The following is a 19,147-nucleotide window of genomic DNA, read 5'->3' on the forward strand; positions in this document are numbered from 1 at the left end:
TTCCCACTTCAGCTCTGGGCCTTGACATCACTGTGGCTCTGTCTGGCGGCTCTCAGTGCTTCCCTGGTGGCTCACATGGTAAAGAATGTGCCTGCAAGGCAGGAGACCCAGGACTGATCCCTGGGTTGGGAAGATTCCCTGGAGGAGGGCATGGCAATCCACTCCAGTATTCTTGTCTGGAGAATCCCATGGACAGAGGAGCCTGGAGGCTACAGTCCATGGGGTCGCTCTCCAGTTACAAAGTGCTGCAAAAATTTTTCTTTATCACCTTCCTGTTCGTTTTCCAGCACTTCTTCCACCTCACAGGTTTCCTTCTTTCCGGACAGGTCTCCCTTTCCCGTGGAGCCTTCCTCTGCCTTTTTTAATGAAGGTCTATTTTCCCACGTTTCCTTTTTTATTTATATATTTTTTCAACCTGACACTGAAAGCACAGCCTGCCTTTTCCTAAGCAAGGCAGACGATTTTGAACTATAATACAACTGACATAGGTTAAGCTCGGCTAAACTCCGTGACACGAGGATTATAAATTAAAGGTCAGCCCATTCCTTCATATGTTACTATTGGGAAAAAAAAAAAAAGCCCTAGAAATGGACAAAATTCAGATGAATTGGAAACTCCTGTCAAGGCTACAGAAGAAGAAACACCAGTGTTGGAATAAAGTTCTGTTTCCAAGCGTGTTATTTAGGCAGGATGGGAGCCTGGTGGTTCCGACCCAGAGTCCCCTTCATCAGAATGGGTTTCCCCTTCCTCCTGCAGCCATAGCTAGTCAAATCAGAGGACCCTACCCCCAGTCAGCTGCCCCCTCCTGGGGCAGGCAGGGTCTATTCCACTTGGGGAATTTTGCAAAGCTTCGCTGAGAACTGAGTTTCCACCTCCCTGGGGCGGCTGCTCTCAGAGTGACAAAGAACTGACCCTCAGGTCAAACAACCAAAAATGAGTGCAGCCCTGTTGGCCCCAGGGAACACTAACGAGGGACCTGGCCGTGCTGAAACAAGGGAAGCTTTGCCACCCGGGATTAAGCTACTTGACTGACACATTGCATAGACCCAGCCAGGAATGCATGACTTCCAGTTGCATCTATTTGCAATGGACAAAACTCTGGCAGGCGTGTTAGCTCATTTGGGTGTATCCGTAACTCTGTCGGGTGGGTCGAGCAGAGATCATTATTTGTACAGCAATTTTATTTCCTTCTTTGTGCAAGATAGCAGGTACCTAAGGCCACCATGCTGCACCATGCTCTCCGGAAAGGAGCATAGACCCAGGTGGACCGAAAGGACCAGCTTTGGGCTTCCCTGGTGGCTCAGTGGTAAAGAAGCCACCTGCCAATGCAGGAGGCACCGGTTCAATCCCCAGTCCAGGAAGATTCCACTTGCCGTGGAGCAGCTAAGACCATGGGTCACAACTATTGGACTTGTGCTCTGGAGCCAACTACTGAAGCCTGAGCACCCTCGAGCCCATGTTCCCCCAAAAGAGAAGCCACCGCAATGAGAAGCCCACACAGCGCAACCAGAGAGTAGGTCTCACTTGCCACAACTAGAGAAAATCTCGAACAGAACAGCCAAAAATAAATGAATAAATAAAAATCTTTAAAAAGAAAGAAAAAGAAGAAAGGACCAGTGCTGACCCTCAGACCATCAGAAATACACTCAGACCCTAGAGGGTGGTGAAAAATAGGCATTTCCCTCACCCATCTAGTCTTCTTGGTTCTGACCCATCCACCTCTAAGGAATTGCTGCCACCCTGCATCCTCTTGTTCTTGGATGAGGCTCTGTTTCTCACAATCTAGGCTTTTATCCCACCTGTGTATGGCGTAGAACTCAGTTTGGTTCCTGGAAGCCAAAGCAACCAAAGTTCACTTTCCCTGGATCTTTCAGTGATCCTAGAAATTTAATAGATAGACCTACAGATTCCCAGGGTCCGACTCCAGAAACTGATCTATGTGGTCCAGAGTCTCCATAGGTCCAGCAACCCTTCCCCCATCATCCGCAGGGAATATTTTCTTAAAGATTTTTTTTTTAGTCCCCACTCACCACAAAAAGAGGAAGCCCACACAGCAACGAAGACCCAGTGCAGCCAAAAATTATTTAATTAATTTTAAAAAGATCACATACATCCACATATTTCCTGAGACCCAATAACAATTTTCAGGCATGCAGTAGTCTATATTCAAATTTAGGAAAAAAATTTTAATTTTAATTTTAAAGTGGCTGAGTTCTGCCACAACATCCTCTGTGTGTTGTTGAAAGTAAACTTAATATCTTGGTGGGAAGCAACTGCATTATGACTACCTGGCTGTCCTTAGAGAGTCTCCAAGGCTGCGGGAGAGATATTTGCCTGACATCTGCACAGCCAGTGGGCCCTGCAAAGAGGTCCTTCCAAAGAAATACAAGGATGGTCCATCAAGCCAGAAATAATGCATAAACACTGATGACCACCTCCAAGTTGACAGTTCCTTCCAGATTTCAAATCAGGTGGCACTAGTAGTAAAGAACCTGCCTGCCAGCGCAGGAGACATAAGGGACCTGGGTTCGATCCCTGGGTTGGGAAGATCCCCTGGAGGAGGGCATAGCAACCCACTCCACTATTCTTCCCTGGAGAATCCCATGGACAGAGGAGCCTGGGAAACTACAGTCCATGGTGTGGCAAAGAGTCAGGCATGACTGAAGCTACTTAGCACACCTGTATTCGTCACCTAGAATCCAGGTACTCTAACCTAAGCCACTGATATGCTGATGAGAACAGGTAGCAAGCAAACTGGGTTGCTTGCATGAGCATCTTTGTAGATGGTTGGTTGTCTGCACATCTGGAAAAACCTTCTCAGTGGGGGGGTGCCGCTTCTTCAGTTTATCTGCACACAGAGGCTGTGGGATTTCTGGGTAACCTCCAGATCTGCAAAAGCAACTAGGCTACTCTGACCACCGCAGAGATCACAAATCGTTAGCTTCACTAACATGCACTCCACTTGGGTATTGGACGGCAAGCTCATTTTGAAACCCAGAGCGTTACCGGGAGAAGCTTCAAGTCTTTCTTCCCTTGACAAGACATTGGTAGCCACAGCTAGTTAGAGAATACTGTGTATGTTGTGTATGTTTCCAATCAAAGCAATAGCCACTGCTGAATGGAATCCAGCACTGACAGAGCAGAAGGAAAGACCAAGCCTTTTATTTGGAGTCAGCCAAGTCCTAAGCTAGTGGGCTCAACTTGCATCTTTGGAATCAGGTATGATTTGTAAACAATGCTGTCTTCTTCATCAATGTGTTTCTGGCACGGTTTCTGGATAAACCAAGTTAGTGAATGAGGAAGGGAAGGATAAGAGGGGTTAAGGTATGGAGATTCCTTTAAAAACTAGGAAAAAAGCTACCATATAACCCAGCAATCACACTACTGGGCATATACCCTGAGAAAACCACAACTCTAAAAGACATATGTAGCCCAATGTTCACTGCAGCAATATTTACAATAGCCAAGACATGGAAGCAACCTAGAGGTCTGTCAACAGATGAATGGATAACAAAGTTGTGGTACTTATATACAGTCGAGTATTACTCAGTCAGTTCTAGTGAGGTGGATGAACCTAGAGCCTGTTACACAGAGTGAAGTAAGTCAGAAAGAGAAAAACAAACATTGTGTATTAATGCATACATGTGGAATCTAGAAAATGGTGTTGATGAACCTATTTGCAGGGCAGGAATAGAGACCCAGACATAGGTAATAGACTAATGAACACAGCAGTTGAAGGAGAGGCTGGGGCGAATTGAGAGAGTAGCATTGAAATATATACATTACCATATGTAAAACAGATAGCTAATGAGAAGTTGCTGAGTAACACAGGGAGCTCAACTCAGTACTCTATGACAACCTAGAGGGGTGACAGGGAGGTTCAAGAGGGAGGGGACACATGTGTACCCATGGCTGATTCATGTTGCTGTACGACAGAAACTATTAATAATACAATATTGTAAAGCAATTATTTGCCAATTAAAAAATTTTTTAAAAAGAGGGGTTAAGCAGACCCAGGTCTCTTGGCTGGGACAGGGCATGTCGCAAGAGGTCAACTGTCTCATGGCAGCCAGATTTGTGACAGCCGTCCTGGCATTCAGGCCAAATGTGTCATCCATCACAGGGAGACCCCAATAAATCCCTTCTCCTTGAGCATTTGTAACATAGCTTCTGTCTCCAAATCCATAAATCCCAGAGGCAAACAGGAAGGGCATTTCTCATCTCTCCTCTGTGTACCATTCCTCTTGGCCCCAGGCTAACGGGAAGACCAGTTCACACAGGAACACCTCGCTGTTCACTCCTCTGTAATCTGTTCTCACTACTTCGCTGCCATCCTCTCCACCATCAGTAATTAACATTTACACCTTTGGAGGGATTCTACATTTATTCTGTTATTTGACCCTTGCCACAACAGAGAAGTATAATCATCCGAATTTTATACAGGAATAGCTGGAGACCCTGATGTCAGTTTGCTCCGATTTTCTGTAATGACCAGCAGCACAGAAGTGTCTGCTCATCACACCCCAGGCAGCACCATGTGTTGTAATGTTTTAATTGGCCAATTTGATAGGTAAAATTATGCCTCGTTGTCTTCCCAGTTTCTATCTCTTTGACTCCTGTTAAAGATGAACATTTTCTTTATATGCATACAGAGCATTTGTATGCCTCACTCTGGAAATCAGCTTTTCATGCCCTTTGCACATTTTCCTTTGGAATTTTTAAAGATTTTTTGGCATCATAAAGCTGTTCATCTTGACCATATTGCTTGCAAATCTTCTCTACTCCTGCTACCACCCCCCACTGCCACCTGCCTTTTAATTTGACTCAAAGTGCTTTGTTGTACAAAGTTCTTAATTTTCTTTTTACCATGCTATCCATTAGACCCCAGAACTTATTGAGTTCTCAATTTTTTTAATTGAATCTATTAGAATTGTTCTTATACGTTATTCTAGGGGTTTCTTTTTTTAATATATATATATTTTTTAAATCTTCATTGAACTTGTGGCAATAATACTTCTGTTGTTTATATTCTGGTTTTCTGGCTCCCCAATCAGGGATCGAACCTGCACCCCTACATTGGAAGGTGAAGTCTTAAACACTGGATCACCAGGGAAGTCCCTATGAATTTCATGCTTGGAGAAATTGTACCTCAAAATGATATTAATATCTATCTGCATTTGATTCTAATCTCTTTCAGTTTTTACGTGTTTTTCCCCCACATTTACCTCTTTAATTCTTTTGGAATATTTTGGGGAGCATAATTTAACTGTGAAGATCTAACTTGCTTCTTTTGTCCTGAACAACCAATTCTCCTAATAGGGGCATTTTGAATTTACTTGTTTCCCATTGGCTTATGATACTTTCTTTGTCATATTTTTATATGAAACATATGCTCAGGTTTTAGTCAGTAGTATCTTTTTTATGGGCTTCCCTGGTGGCTTGATGGTGAAGAATCCTCCTGCCATGCAGGAGGCTCAGGTTCTATCCCTGGGTTGGGAAGATCCCCTGGATAAGGAAGTGATTACTCACTCTAGTATGCCTGCCTGGAGAATCCCATGGACAGAGGAGCCTGGTGGGCTAATGTCCATGACGTTGCAAATGGTCAAACATGACTAAGCAAGTGAGCATACACGCACTTTATTATTATTAATACTGTTTACCAAAGCCTAGGTTGAAATTGTATCTGTTGACACCCCTTTGTGAAGAGAAACCATTAGCATGTTCTTCTTTCCCATTATACTTTTTTGTTTTCTCCAACACATCGCTTGTCTTTCAAAAAGTATATCAACATTTATAATACATTTTATTGCCAGTTCTTTTATACCAAAATTGCATTTTCTGTTTTAATTACTTGCATTTTCTGTTTTAATTACTCTCCCAATTGGCTAGAGTGTATCTTGAAGTATTGTTTTAAAGAAATAGATTTAGTTTTTCTAAGCCATTGCATAACCAAAAATAACCAATTACTTTAACACAAAATATAAAAAGCTTTTTTTTTTTAACTTTTTCAACATGTTCTGTGATGACAATCAGCATTCACAGAGCAGATATCTGTCATTGTCCTGTGGTCATTAGGCTGGGAAGTAGGAGGAGAAGAACGTTTCTCCTGCTCTGTTTATAGATACCAGGCTTCTCCTGTTCTAGACATCAACATATGTGTCACCCATAATTATATAGTTCTCCAATTTGGCGCCGTAAGTCCTAACATTAGTGGAATGTTCTTGCAAGTTTTGACAACATACTTAGTATCAGCTTTGGTTTTCAGGGTCGTATGAGTTTCCATGTTTCTATATCTTCTTGTACTTTTTTTACTATGAAGTTAGAAAGGATGGTGTCCAACACAACTTTCAAACAGAAGTCCATTGATTGTGTCCAATCTGTTACTATATAATTCTTGGCAGTTTAGGTGTGAATATTGGACTCAGATAGACCTGGGTTTGTGTAACAGTTAAGAATTTTTTCTTGTTTCATGGAACATAAAATCCAACTTACAATGGACTAAGCAATCAAGAGAATCCATAGATTTACATGACTAAAACATCTACAGGAGGACTTCAGATAAGGCTTGTGCTAGTGAGACCAACAATATCGCAAAAGACCCGGTATCTCTCACTTTTTCTTTTCTGACAAGCCCGGTAGTACCATGTACTGGACGCTCTTATGGCAGCCAAATGGCTGTAGAAGTGTCTACCCTCATACCACATATTCCAGGGAAAGAATGCAAGAATTTTCTGAAGACTTCTCCAGAAAAGAAAAAAAATTTCCCCAAAGTTTCAAAAATTATCTCCTTGTATCTTAGTGGCTTTTGGAGTGTGAGGTATCTATCCTGAAACTAACCAATGTAGCCAGGAAATGGAATGCATTGGCTTAGACCTAACACTAGAGTCAGTCCCACCCAAAGTGTACAACTCAGAACAAGCAAGATGCTAATATACTCAAGGGAAAATCACAACTCTGTGGGCTGAAAGGCCAGTGGATACGGATGACACAAACTGTAAGCATCCATTTAATTTCATTTAATGTGAGTGGTACCTCACCTCCCACTTGCTTGTTGATTCTAAGTAACCGAAACCCACTGCTGGGTTATCAATTATCTATTGCTGCATAACAAATTACCCTGAAATTTAGCAACTCAGGACAACAAACCCTGGATATTTCACAGCTTCTATGGGTCAAAATGAGGGCCTCTCATGAGGTTGCAGTGAAGGTGTCAGTGGGGGGCTGCATTCATCTCGAGGCTGGAGGATACGCTGCCAACATGGCTCCTTCCCAGGGCTGCTGGCTAACCGTGTGACCTTTGCCACAGAGCTGCTTGAGTGTCCTTCCAGCATGGCGGCTGCTTCCCCTAAAGTGAGTGGTCTAAGAGAGAGGCCAAGCAGAAACCTGTAGCACCTTTAGGACGCATTCTCCAAAGCACACCATTATTTCCACTTTATTGTATCTGTTAGAAAGACAAATATCTTATAAATGCATGTATGTGGAATCTAGAAAAATAGTATAAATGAACCTATTTGCAGAGCAGCCCAACTTTCTCATCCTCAAAATAAATGTAATGCCTCCCTGTAGGACGGGTTTAACACTAAGTGAGATGATGCATGTAAAGAGCCTAACTCAGTGACTGATACTCAATCAACACTCAAGAAGTATAGCTCTTACTGTTACCAATTGTAGGAGTCCAGCTGCTTGCTGCTCAAAAGCCAGTGAAGAAGTTGGTGGAAAATAAAGTTTGCTTTATTTCTGAGACAGACAACTTGGGAGGTAGGGGGCACACTTCTAATCAAAAAGGCCAACCCCCCCCCCCCAAATGACAACCAATGGGCAAGAACTTTTAAAGTGAGTTTTAGGAGTGTATGGGCAGAGGGAGGAGTCTACCTGCAGAAACAGCACAGTCAGCTCTGTCATCTTGAAACTGGTCATGCAAGGGTCTGATCAGCATCATCTTAAAGGTTTTAAGTAAAGTTAATCTTCAGTTCCAGGGTTGTTTTGTTTCCATTTCCTTGAGGACAATTCTTGGAATTGTGGCAACTTACATCATGGCTACAGTCTGATCATCATGTAGTTAACTTCTTCCACCTAGTGGGAGTTTTAGTATCTATATGACAGCTCACAGGATATGGCTCAGAATATTATCTGTAGCCCTTGAGGAGGAACTAAAGTTCCTTGACTTTGCTTAATGACTAAACAATTATTATTTAGTCCTGTTGGACTGTTTCCCTTTGTTTCCACATTTTCTTACTTCTCTGATGAGAGGACATGGAGCAGGAATGGGGAGAAGGAGGGGGGACTGGAAAGGACCACAGGGCACTGTTCCCTTTCAATACCACATGTTATCACTATTTCTTGGTCTTGATGCCTTCTGTGAAAACAGACTCCTGGAAGGTAGAAATCAAAAATAACCCCCTTCACTCAATAATAGTTTTAAGTCTTTATGGTTTTGCCAGAATGGGAGAGGAATGTGTGCCATCAACATGGAGTGTTGATGAGGCTCATGACAAAAGTGAGCAAGCCTCATGGAAATCTCTGAGCACTCTTGGAGGCCAGCAGAAACCCATGGACATGTTCTCTATAATATATTTTGCTGATGCTGTTGGTAATAAAGTAGCAGATGTTGAACAAGGAGCCTGCCCCTGGCAATATCTGCTAATTGATGTGATGTGTGTTTTTATGGAAGCTTGATCAAGGTGTTTTATCTCTAACTATAAGGGAAACCCAAGAATGGGTAAAGTATTCTTCTAAAGAACTTTCAGGAAAGTGATTATCAAAAATCATTATCAAAATCTCTACATCAGCCAAGTGACTTTTTAATTTAATCTTTTTAAAAAAAAGTTTGCAAAACAAGAGTCATTATCTTTTTTTGTTAAAGTATAGTTGATTTACAATGTTATGTTACTTTCAGATGTACAGCATAGTGATTCAGATATAGATAGACAGATAGATGTAGATAAATCTTCTTTCTCAGATTCTTTTCCCTTATGTTGTTGTTTAGTCATTAAGTCATGTCCAACTCTTTTGTGACTCCATGGACTCTAGCCTGCCAGGCTCATTTGTCCATGGGATTTCCCAGGCAAAAATGCTAGAGTGGGTTGCCATTTCCTTCTCCAGAGGATCTTCCCAACCTATTACAAAATAATGATTATAGTTCCCTGTGGTATACAGTAGGTCTCTGTTGGTTGTCTATTTCACATATAGTAGTGTGCATATTGGAGAAGGCAATGGCACCCCACTCCAATACTCTTGCCTGGAAAATCCCATGGATGGAGGAGCCTGGTAGGCTGCAGTCCATGGGGTCACGCAGAGTCGGACACGACTGAAGCGACTTAGCAGCAGCAGCAGTGTGCATATATTAATCCCAAGCTCCTAATTTATCTCTTCTCCCACCAGTGAGTTTCTTTAAAAAGGAGTAGGGGATGCGACTTTCCAGGTGGTCCAATTGTTAGGGTTTTGCCTTCCCATGCAGGAAGTGTGGGTTTGATCCCTGGTCAGGAAGCTAAGATCCCACATGCCTCAGGGCCAAAAAGAGAACATAAAACAGAAGCAGTATTTAAACAAATTTAATAAAGATTTTAACAACAACAACAAAAGGAGTACAGAGGATCTAGTTTCCCATTTTGGACAAGGGTTTTATTTTCATGACTCTGATGAGATCACCATAGATAAACAAGGAATCTCATACACTTAGATACATACACACAAAGACACACTCAAGGACTATTCATGTGTCCACCAAATGGGAACAAGAGAGGCAAAGAGAAGAAAGAAAACAGACACACACAGAGACATGAGGATAGAGATAAACAAATCAAAAGGGACATGCACAGCTACAAGCACACTTTTCTTACAGACCCATCCACCTGGCCCGTCTTCCCTTCTTGGGAAAGAAGAGCTGATTCAGCACTACTGGGAGTAGCTGAATAATTGCCCTTGAAAGATTCTTTGGCCAGAAGACTTAAATATATGACTACCTCCCCGGGCAAGGAGATATAAAGCCTCACATCAGGTTTCAACTTGCGAGTCCAGGGAATCTTCAGTTTTGGAAATGGAACAGACAAAATCTATCAACCTGATCCATGCATCAATCTTCTAGGCTCCCTCCTGTCACTCTGACAGTGGGGAAGGATGATAAGTGGTGGCTGACCTGGGGTGTCTTCTTCATGGCCTCAGCTAACTTCACATAACTCATATATGGAGTTCTATTCCCCATAACATTATAGCCTCATTTTAGAGACTAGAAAACAGTACCAGAGTCACCCAAGTTAACATTGTGTGATTCATGAGGTGCGAATCAGCCACCCATGAGCTATTTCTGCAAGGAAATTGCTAATTGGCCACCAGGAGGAATTAAAGTTTAGGAGCATCCTGCTGTGAGGTCAAGTTGGGTACTTAAACTTTACAGATTGGAATAAATTATGAATCAAGCCTAATTAGCCTCTTAGGTCAAATCAAGAGACCTCTAGTTTCAATCTGGGTTGAAAACTGAGTCCAGGGCACCCCAAGTCCCCAGTTTTAAGAAGGGATCCTACAGTTTCTTTGCTGAGAATGCATGTGATTATTAAGCTACTCCACAAACCATGGCCAGTCAGTATGGAAAGCAGCAAATGTGGCAATTCTGGGAATGATGGAGGTTATCTCATCCTGGTTGAGAGGGTACAGAGGAATTTTAAGTCTGTGCTCCTCAGCTGCAGAGAACAGTTATCTGGTCTACCTCATTGTGCAGATAAACACATGAATAAATGATCATCTTCATACTCATCAAGCTAAGTTTTACAAAACTTTGGTAAACGGTCATGATGGGGGACTTTTCCTGGTGGTCCAATGGTTAAGAATCTGCCTTGCAGTGCAGGGGACTTGGGATCAATGCCTGGTCAGGGGACTGAGACTCCACATGGCTCAGAGCAACCAAGTCTTTGCACCACAACTAGAGAATCCATATTCTGAAAGATCCTCAGTTCAGTTCAGTTCAGTCGCTCAGTCGTGTCCGACTCTTTTCGACCCCATGGATTGCAGCACGCCAGGCCTCCCTGTCCATCACCAACTCCTGGAGTTCACCCAGACTCATGTCCATCAAGTCAGTGATGCCATCCAGCCATCTCATCCTCTGTCATCCCCTTCACCTCTTGCCCCCAATCCCTCCCAGCATCAGAGTCTTTTCCAATGAGTCAACTCTTCGCATGAGGTGGCCAAGATCCTACAGGACTCTAACAAAGATTCCCTCATGCTGCAGCTAAGAATATTGGAATGGGTTGCCATGTCCTTCTCCGGGGGATCTTCCCAACCCAGGAATTGAACCCTCATCTCTCTGCATTGCAGGCAGATTCTTTACTGTCTGAGCCACAAAGAAAGCATTAAGATACAATGCCGCAAAATTAATTAATTTTTTTTAGAAGTGTCATGATGGAAGGACTTAAGACAAATGGGAATATACTGTATTGTAAATGCTCAGGGGTCTGCCATAGGTTCCAAGCGCAGGAATCTAGTGGGGCCACAGGAAGAAGCTATAAAGTGAAAATTCATCAGGTGCTAGCTTCTTTCCACCTCACTCTGCACTTTTAATATTCAGTCATTCTTTCCCTGCACACCTACATACACATGACAAACAATAATAATGACAACAGTGACAACAATAGTAACAGGTGTCCTCAGCTCTCAAGTTTCTATAGACTAGCTTGATAGAGTCTGTAGTCTTTTTAAGCTAAATTCCAACTTCTGTAGGAGGAGCCTATGACTGGCCCAGCCAGGGTCAAGTGAGCCCTCCTGGGCCAATCAGCCACAGCCAGAGGGCTCAGATCACACAGCACCACCACCTTGGCTATTGGGATTTGCCCTTGTGGTTCTCTGGATGAAGAAGGGACATTTCCAGAGGAAGAGCAACTTTTATCAACAGGTCATGCCTCTTTTTCATGCATGCCTGTTCAGTCGTGCCTGACTCTTTGTGACCCTATGGATTGGAGCCCACAGGCTCCTCTGTCCATTTCTCTGTGATTTTCCAGGGAAGAATACTGGATCCTCCTCCAGGAGATCTTCCCCACCCAGAGATCTAACCTGAGACTTCTGCATTGGCAGGAGGATTCTTTACCACTGCTGCTGCTAAGTCACTTCAGTTGTGTTTGACTCTGTGCGACCCCATAGACGGCAGCCCACCAATACAATCTTTTTTCAGTGGGTAAGATCGATCCACCAAAACGTGTCTGCTACAAAGATATAGGAGGGGAAGGGGACAGTGAACAAGCTGATACATAACATTTTTGAGTGTCTCTGTGTATCAGGAATTGTGCCAAGGAAGTAGCCTATGCATCTAAACTCTTCTTTCCACAGGAGTTCAAAAAGAGCCCAGGGAATTCCGAGAAGAACAGATATCTTCCCATATCTCTCAGTTCTCCTTTCCAACACTTTGTCCGTCCAACACCCCCTCCAAAAATAAAAGTATTATATTTACTTTCCCACGTACAAAGCAAAATTCCCACACTCATAAATGGAGACAAACATTGGTCTAAAGAGGATGTTATTTATGTTAGAAGCAGCCAGTTGAGAATGTTCAATTATATTTACTCTGAGCTGAATCCATCTGCCTCCACTTTCCACTGACTCAGTTGAGTCCTGTGGAAAATAAGTTGAATCTTTCCTGAACAAATTATCCATTCAGATCTGAATTTGTTTCCTACCAATGAAAGTGTTAATCACTCACTCTTGTTCGACTCTTTGCAACCCCATGGACTATAGCCTGCCTGGTCCCTCTGTCCATGGGATTTCCCAGGCCAGAATACCAGAGTGGGTGCCTTTCCCTCACAGCACCTTTCGTCTGTATGTGTCTGTGTCCAAATTTCTCCAGTAAGGACACCGTATTTGATGACAGCCCATCTATATAACCTCATTTCGTTTATTTTTTTACATTAAAAATAATAATTTTTATTGGAGTATAATTGCTTTACAGTTCAATTCAGTTCATTTGCCCAGTCGTGTCTGACTCTTTGCGACCCCATGGACTGCAGCATGCCAGGCCTCCCTGTCCATCATCAACTTCCAGAGTTTACCCAAACTCATTGAGTTGATGATGCCATCCAACCATACCGTCCTCTGTCATCCCCTTCTCCTCCTGTCCTCAACCTGTCCCAGCATCAGGGTCTTTTCAAATGAGTCAGCTTTTCACATCAGGTGGCCAAAGTACTGGAGTTTCAGCTTCAACATCAGTCCCTCCAATGAATATTCAGGACTGATCTCCTTTAGGATGGACTGGTTGGATCTCCAAGGGATTCTCAAGAGTCTTCTCCAACACCACAGGTCAAAAGCATCAATTCTTTGGCACTCAGCTTTCTTAATAGTCCAACTCTCACATCCATACATGACCACTGGAAAAACCTTAGCCTTGACTAGAGGGACCTTTGTTGGCAAAGTAATGTCTCTGCTTCTTAATATGCTGTCTAGGTCGGTCATAACTTTCCTTCTAAGGAGTAAGTGTCTTTTAATTTCATGGCTTTACAAGGTTGTATTCGTTTCTGTGGCACAGCGAAATGAATCAGCTATGCATGTACACATATCCCCCCTGTTTTAGGATTTCCTTCCCATTTAGGGCACTACAGAGCATCGAGTAGAGTTCCCTGTGCTCTACACTAAGTTCTCATTAGTTATCTATTTTATACATAGTATCAGTAGCGTGTATGTGTCAATCCCAGTCTCTCATTGGCCCCACTCCCTTCTGCCCTTGGTATCCATACATTTGTTCTCTACATCTGTGTCTCTACTCTGCTTTGCAAATAAGTTCACCTGTGTAATTTTTCCAGATTCCACATGTAAGCAATATTTTACAATGTTTGTTTTTCTCCTTCTGATGTACTTCAGTCTGTATGATGATCTCTAGGTTCAGCCACATATATGACCTCATTTTATAAGGATCCTGCCATTCTGAAGTGCTGGAGTTTAAAACTACAGCATACACATTTGAGGGACTTCCCTGGTGGAGCAGTGGTAAAGAATCCGCCTGCCAAGTAGGAGACAACAGGAGATGCAAGTTCAATCCCTGGGTTAGGAAGATCCCTTGGAGGAGGAAATGGCAACCCACTCCAGTATTCTTGCCTGGGAAATTTCAGGGACAGAGAAGCCTGGCAGGATGCAGTCCATGGGGTCACAAAGAGTCAGACACACCAAGTGACTAAACGACAACAAATATGAATTTGAAGGGATACCATTCAGTCCATCACCAAGTCTTTGAAGACTGCTCCTCTTCTGCCCCCAAGCCTGTGATCTCACCACAGAGCCTTTCCACATGCTAACTAAGACTCTGATTTTTAGGGTATACAGTCTTACAGTATAGGGTGAATACAAGACTTCTGCTGTGAGAGGAGGTATGTATTAGGCTAATGCCTTATCAGAAAAGAGCTGGCTGCTATCTCAGATTAAAAAAAAAAAAAAAAAAACTCCAGAGAATGAAACTCCATGGATGCCTGGATTAGAAGAAGGGAAGTCATAGAAACAAAATCAAGCTGTAGCTTTAAAAGCACCTCGTGTGACATAGTTTTGACTCCTTCCATGGCAACTTCCATGGCAACCTAAAGCAATGACTTAGAAGGATAATGGTGTTCTTTCACCTGCTAAATACATGGTGTACAGCGTTGAAGACCTCAGCATTGGGGCTTCCCTGGTGGTCCAGTGGTTAAGAATCTACCTTTTAAAGCAAGGGACATGGGTTTGATCCCTGGTTGAGGAACTAAGATCTGACATGCCGCGGAGCAACTAAGCCCGAGCAATGCAATGAAGATCCCACATGCTGCAACTAAGACCCGGCACAACCAAAACTTAATTAATTAAAGTGAAACTGAAGACGCTCAGTCCTGTCCGACTCTTTGTGAGCCCATGGACTGTAGCCTACCAGGCTCCTCTGTCCATGGGATGTTCCAGGCAATAGTATTGGAGTGGATTGCCATTTCCTCCTCCAGGGGATCTTCCCGACCCAGGAATCGAACCTGGGACTCCCGCATTGTAGACAGACGCTTTACCATCTGAGCCACCAGAGAAGTAGTTAATTAATTAAATATATAACAATAAGTGATAGATCTAGAAATGCTATTCATGTCAATGTATGGCAAAACCAATACAATATTGTAAAGTAATTAGCCTCCAATTAAAATAAATAAATTTATATTAAAAATAAATAAAAAAGACCTCAGCATCGTCACAACACTTCCTTTCAAAAAAAGCAATCTGCATCTGACCATGACCTTTGTCCCTCTCGGAGGAGATTGGAGAAGAAGAAATAAAACTCTGTTTGCAGGTGACATACCATACATAGCTCAGTCACCCAGTCATGTCTGACTCTTTGCGACCCCACGGACTGCAGCACACCAGGCCTCCCTGTCCCTCACCACCTCCTGAAGTTTGCCCAAGTTCATGTCCATTGAATCAGTGGTGACATCCAGTCATCTCATCCTCTGATGCCCTCTTCTCCTTCTGTCCTCATTCTTTCCCAGCATCAGGGACTTTTCCAATGAGTCAGCTATTTGCATCAGATGACCAAAATACTACAGCTTCAGCTTCAACATCAGTAGAGCATACTATACATAGAAAACCCTAAAGATACCACCAGGAAATTTAAAATCTTGACATAACCAGGTCAAGATGCACCATGTTTCTTCTCAATGGACTATCAAGAGTTTTGTCTATTTTCCTTGGGATCCAGGAAGGTGGTTGAGTTCCCATTTTAAGCCTCACTCTTTCTGGAAACTTCCACAGGCACAATTTCAGAGAAAGGGGTGAGTAGTTGGTGATGAGCAAATTTAGTACCTGCTGCCAATGTACTCAGTAGTTAAACAGATTAAATTAATTCTCCTCAGAGCAGCAGTTTTCAAACCTGGCTGCACATTGTATTCACCTTGGGAGCTTTAAAAAAAAAAAATACTGATGACTGAGTCCCACCCCTAGATTCTGGTTTAATTGGTCTGGGGTGCAACCTAGGTATCAGGATATTGAAGAGCTCTCCAGGTGGTAGAAATTGCAAGCAAGCTGGAAACAGTTGCCTTAGCACCGAGGTTCTCAACATGTGGTCCCCAGACCAGCGGCAGCAACCTGACCTGGGTGCTTATTTGAAATGTACATTCTCTGTACATCCCAGACCTAGTAATTCAGAATCTCTGGATGTGGGGCCAGCCATCTGCAGTTTCACATACCCTCAGCTGATGCTGGTGGTCCTCAATGTTGGACCAACCTCTGCCTGTTCATAGATATTGGTCAGGTCTTGTCCAGCATCTTCTTACTGAGTCTGCTCACAACTGAAGTTCCTTTGCTTCACTTCTAGATTCAGTCTCAACTTCATCCCCAGATCTAGTTCTCACCTGAGGTAGGAAGGATGTCAGGCATTCAAATTGGAGAATGAAATGGCAACCCACTCCAGTGTTCTTGCCTGGAGAATCCCAGGGGTGGGGGAGCCTGGTGGGTTGCTGTCTATGAGGTCGCACAGAGTCGGACATGACTGAAGTGACTTAGCAGCAGCACCAGGCATACAAGCTCAGTGCTCTGAGCATAAGGTTCATCTTCCTGGCACATTTACTCTGATCTCTTGATACCCATCTCTAAGGCGTGGACCTGGCTTCACAGACTCAGTTTGTTTTTTTCTTCCATGAATCTAAATTCACTTGATTTAAAAATCTATCCTCTATTTTCAGATTATGTCTTCTCCAATTTTGGCATTAAATATGTCATCTTTTTTTTTTTAACAGTAGGTCCTTGTTGGTTATCCATTTTAAATATACCAGTGTGTACATGTCCATCCCAAACTCCCTGACTATCCCTTCCCCACATCCTTCATCCTGGCAAACAGAAGTTAGTTCTCTGTGACAGACTAGGTTCTGAGAACTAGTTCAGACAACCAAGCTGTTGTCATTCTTCAGGGTCGGAACTTATCTTAATCATCTGCCTCATATCCCCTAATCTCTCTAATACTGGGGACCCTAATAGTATATGCTGATGCCATTGTCCCCAAAATCCAATGCCTTCCTCCGAATTCCCTCTGAAAAAACTGCTTCTGCCTCTCTGTACTGCCTTCATTCCATAACGGATATAACGAATTATAAGTGTAGGTTTATTATCTTTTATTTTGGCTTTTTTTTTTTTTTTTGGCCTCTCCACACAGGTTTTGAGATCTTATTTCCTCAACCAGGGATCAAACCTGGGGCTCCCTCCAGTAAGAGCACTGAGCCCTAACAAAAACTGGATTGCCAAGGAATTCCCTATTGTCTGACTTGTAGCACCTACTCACCAGAGAAAACTTAGAGAAATCAAAAGAACAAAGAAGAAAACAAAAATCATCTTTCATTCCCCCTTTCTGTAGCAACCATGGTCAACGTTTTGGTATATTTACTTCTTTTTTTCCTTCTTGCATGTTATGTGTGAAGGATCTACTTTGCTCCAACAATTATATAAGGTAGGTTACAAAGGGGCACAAATTACAAGGCCTAATGATTTTGAAATACCCCACTGAGTTATTGGTCTCAATGCTTCACTCCTCAGTAGTGAATTATATATATATATAACCATCCTCAACAGAATGGGTGGAATATATATCCCCCACATACACTCCTTGGCTTTGGAACTGGCCGTGTAACTTGCTTCGGCTGATGGCACATTGGCAAACATGGTATTAAAAAAAGATGCAAAACCTGCTTATTTTGTTGACTTGCCCTTTTACTCTCCAGTGATCCACCACTTTCCTTCAGCCAGGGTCCCAAAAGGGCAAATATGGAGCTGACTTCTTCCCTGTCTCTAAGCAAACCAACAGATACTTGAGCAATAAACACTTGCTTACTTGTGTGCTCTTGAGTTGAGTTTGGGGTAGTCTTTTATGTCATTTTATTGTGGCTTCAGTTGATTGATACATATCCTGTGTCACTTATTCTTAGAACCACTTGTTTTCACATAATGACATCATTGAAGTCAGCTTATGTCTTATAAACTATGACATGCCATAATTTGTTTTGGCAGGGTTCTTTTTTTTTTTTTTTTTGTATTTTCTTCGTGGTGTGAAAAGGAATGATATTTATTATTTGATAGCATCCCAGCTGTTATGAAAAATAAGAAGTGAAAAATCAGTTGTGAATGAATGTATATAGTGCTTGGTCATCAAAATTCATCCATACACATATGTTCTTCATATATACTTTATATACTTTTTTACTAGAGTATGTTGGTTTACAATGTTGTTAGTTTCTGCTGTACAGTGAAGAGAATTGGCTATATGTATACACATATCCTCTCTTTTCTGTATTTCCTTCCTATTTGGGTCCTCACAGAGCACTGAGTAGAGTTCCCAAGCTATACAGTAGGTTCTCATTAGTTATCTATTTTATACATAGTATCAGTATTGTGTTGGAGAAGGCAATGGCACCCCACTCCAGTACTCTTGCCTGGAAAATCCCATGGACGGAGGAGCCTGGTGGGCTGCAGTCCATGGGGTCGCTAAGAGTCGGACACGACTAAGCGACTTCACTTTCACTCTTCACTTTGATGCATTGGAGAAGGAAATGGCAACCCACTCCAGTGTTCTTGCCTGGAGAATCCCAGGGACGGGGGAGCCTGGTGGGCTGCCGCCTATGGGGTCGCACAGAGTCGGACACGACTGAAGCGACTTAGCATAGCATAGCATAGCATCAGTATTGTGCGTGTGTCAATCCCAACCTCCCAATTCATCCCACACCCTTGTGTGTGTTTTATAGGTATATATTTTATGTGTCTGTGTGTGTCTATGAGTATGTGTGTGTATATATTCATGTATGTTATTTTAAAAGTAAATTTTTATTGTTCTAGAGGACATAAATCACTATTTTAGGAAAATAATTTATCTTTAGTGTGGGAGTACAAGTGGACAGTGGGCTTCCCCAATGGCTCGGCAGGTAAAGAATCGCCTACAAAGAAGGAGACATAGAAGATGCGTGTTCGATCCCCTGGAGGAGGGCACTGAAATCCACTCCAGTATTCTTGACTGGAGAAGCCCATGGGCAGAGAAGTCGGGCAGACTACAATCCAAAGTGTCACAAAGAGTCAGATACGATTGAGCAACTAAGCACATACAAGTGGACGATAATTTTTGAATTTGAAGTTCAAGGCTCTTCATATATGTCTAGATGGAATGAAATGATGGGAGAATTAAACCTCTGAATATACTAAT

Source organism: Bos indicus, chromosome 25 (genome assembly GCF_029378745.1).
Source record: "Bos indicus isolate NIAB-ARS_2022 breed Sahiwal x Tharparkar chromosome 25, NIAB-ARS_B.indTharparkar_mat_pri_1.0, whole genome shotgun sequence".
Lineage (NCBI taxonomy): Eukaryota > Metazoa > Chordata > Mammalia > Artiodactyla > Bovidae > Bos > Bos indicus.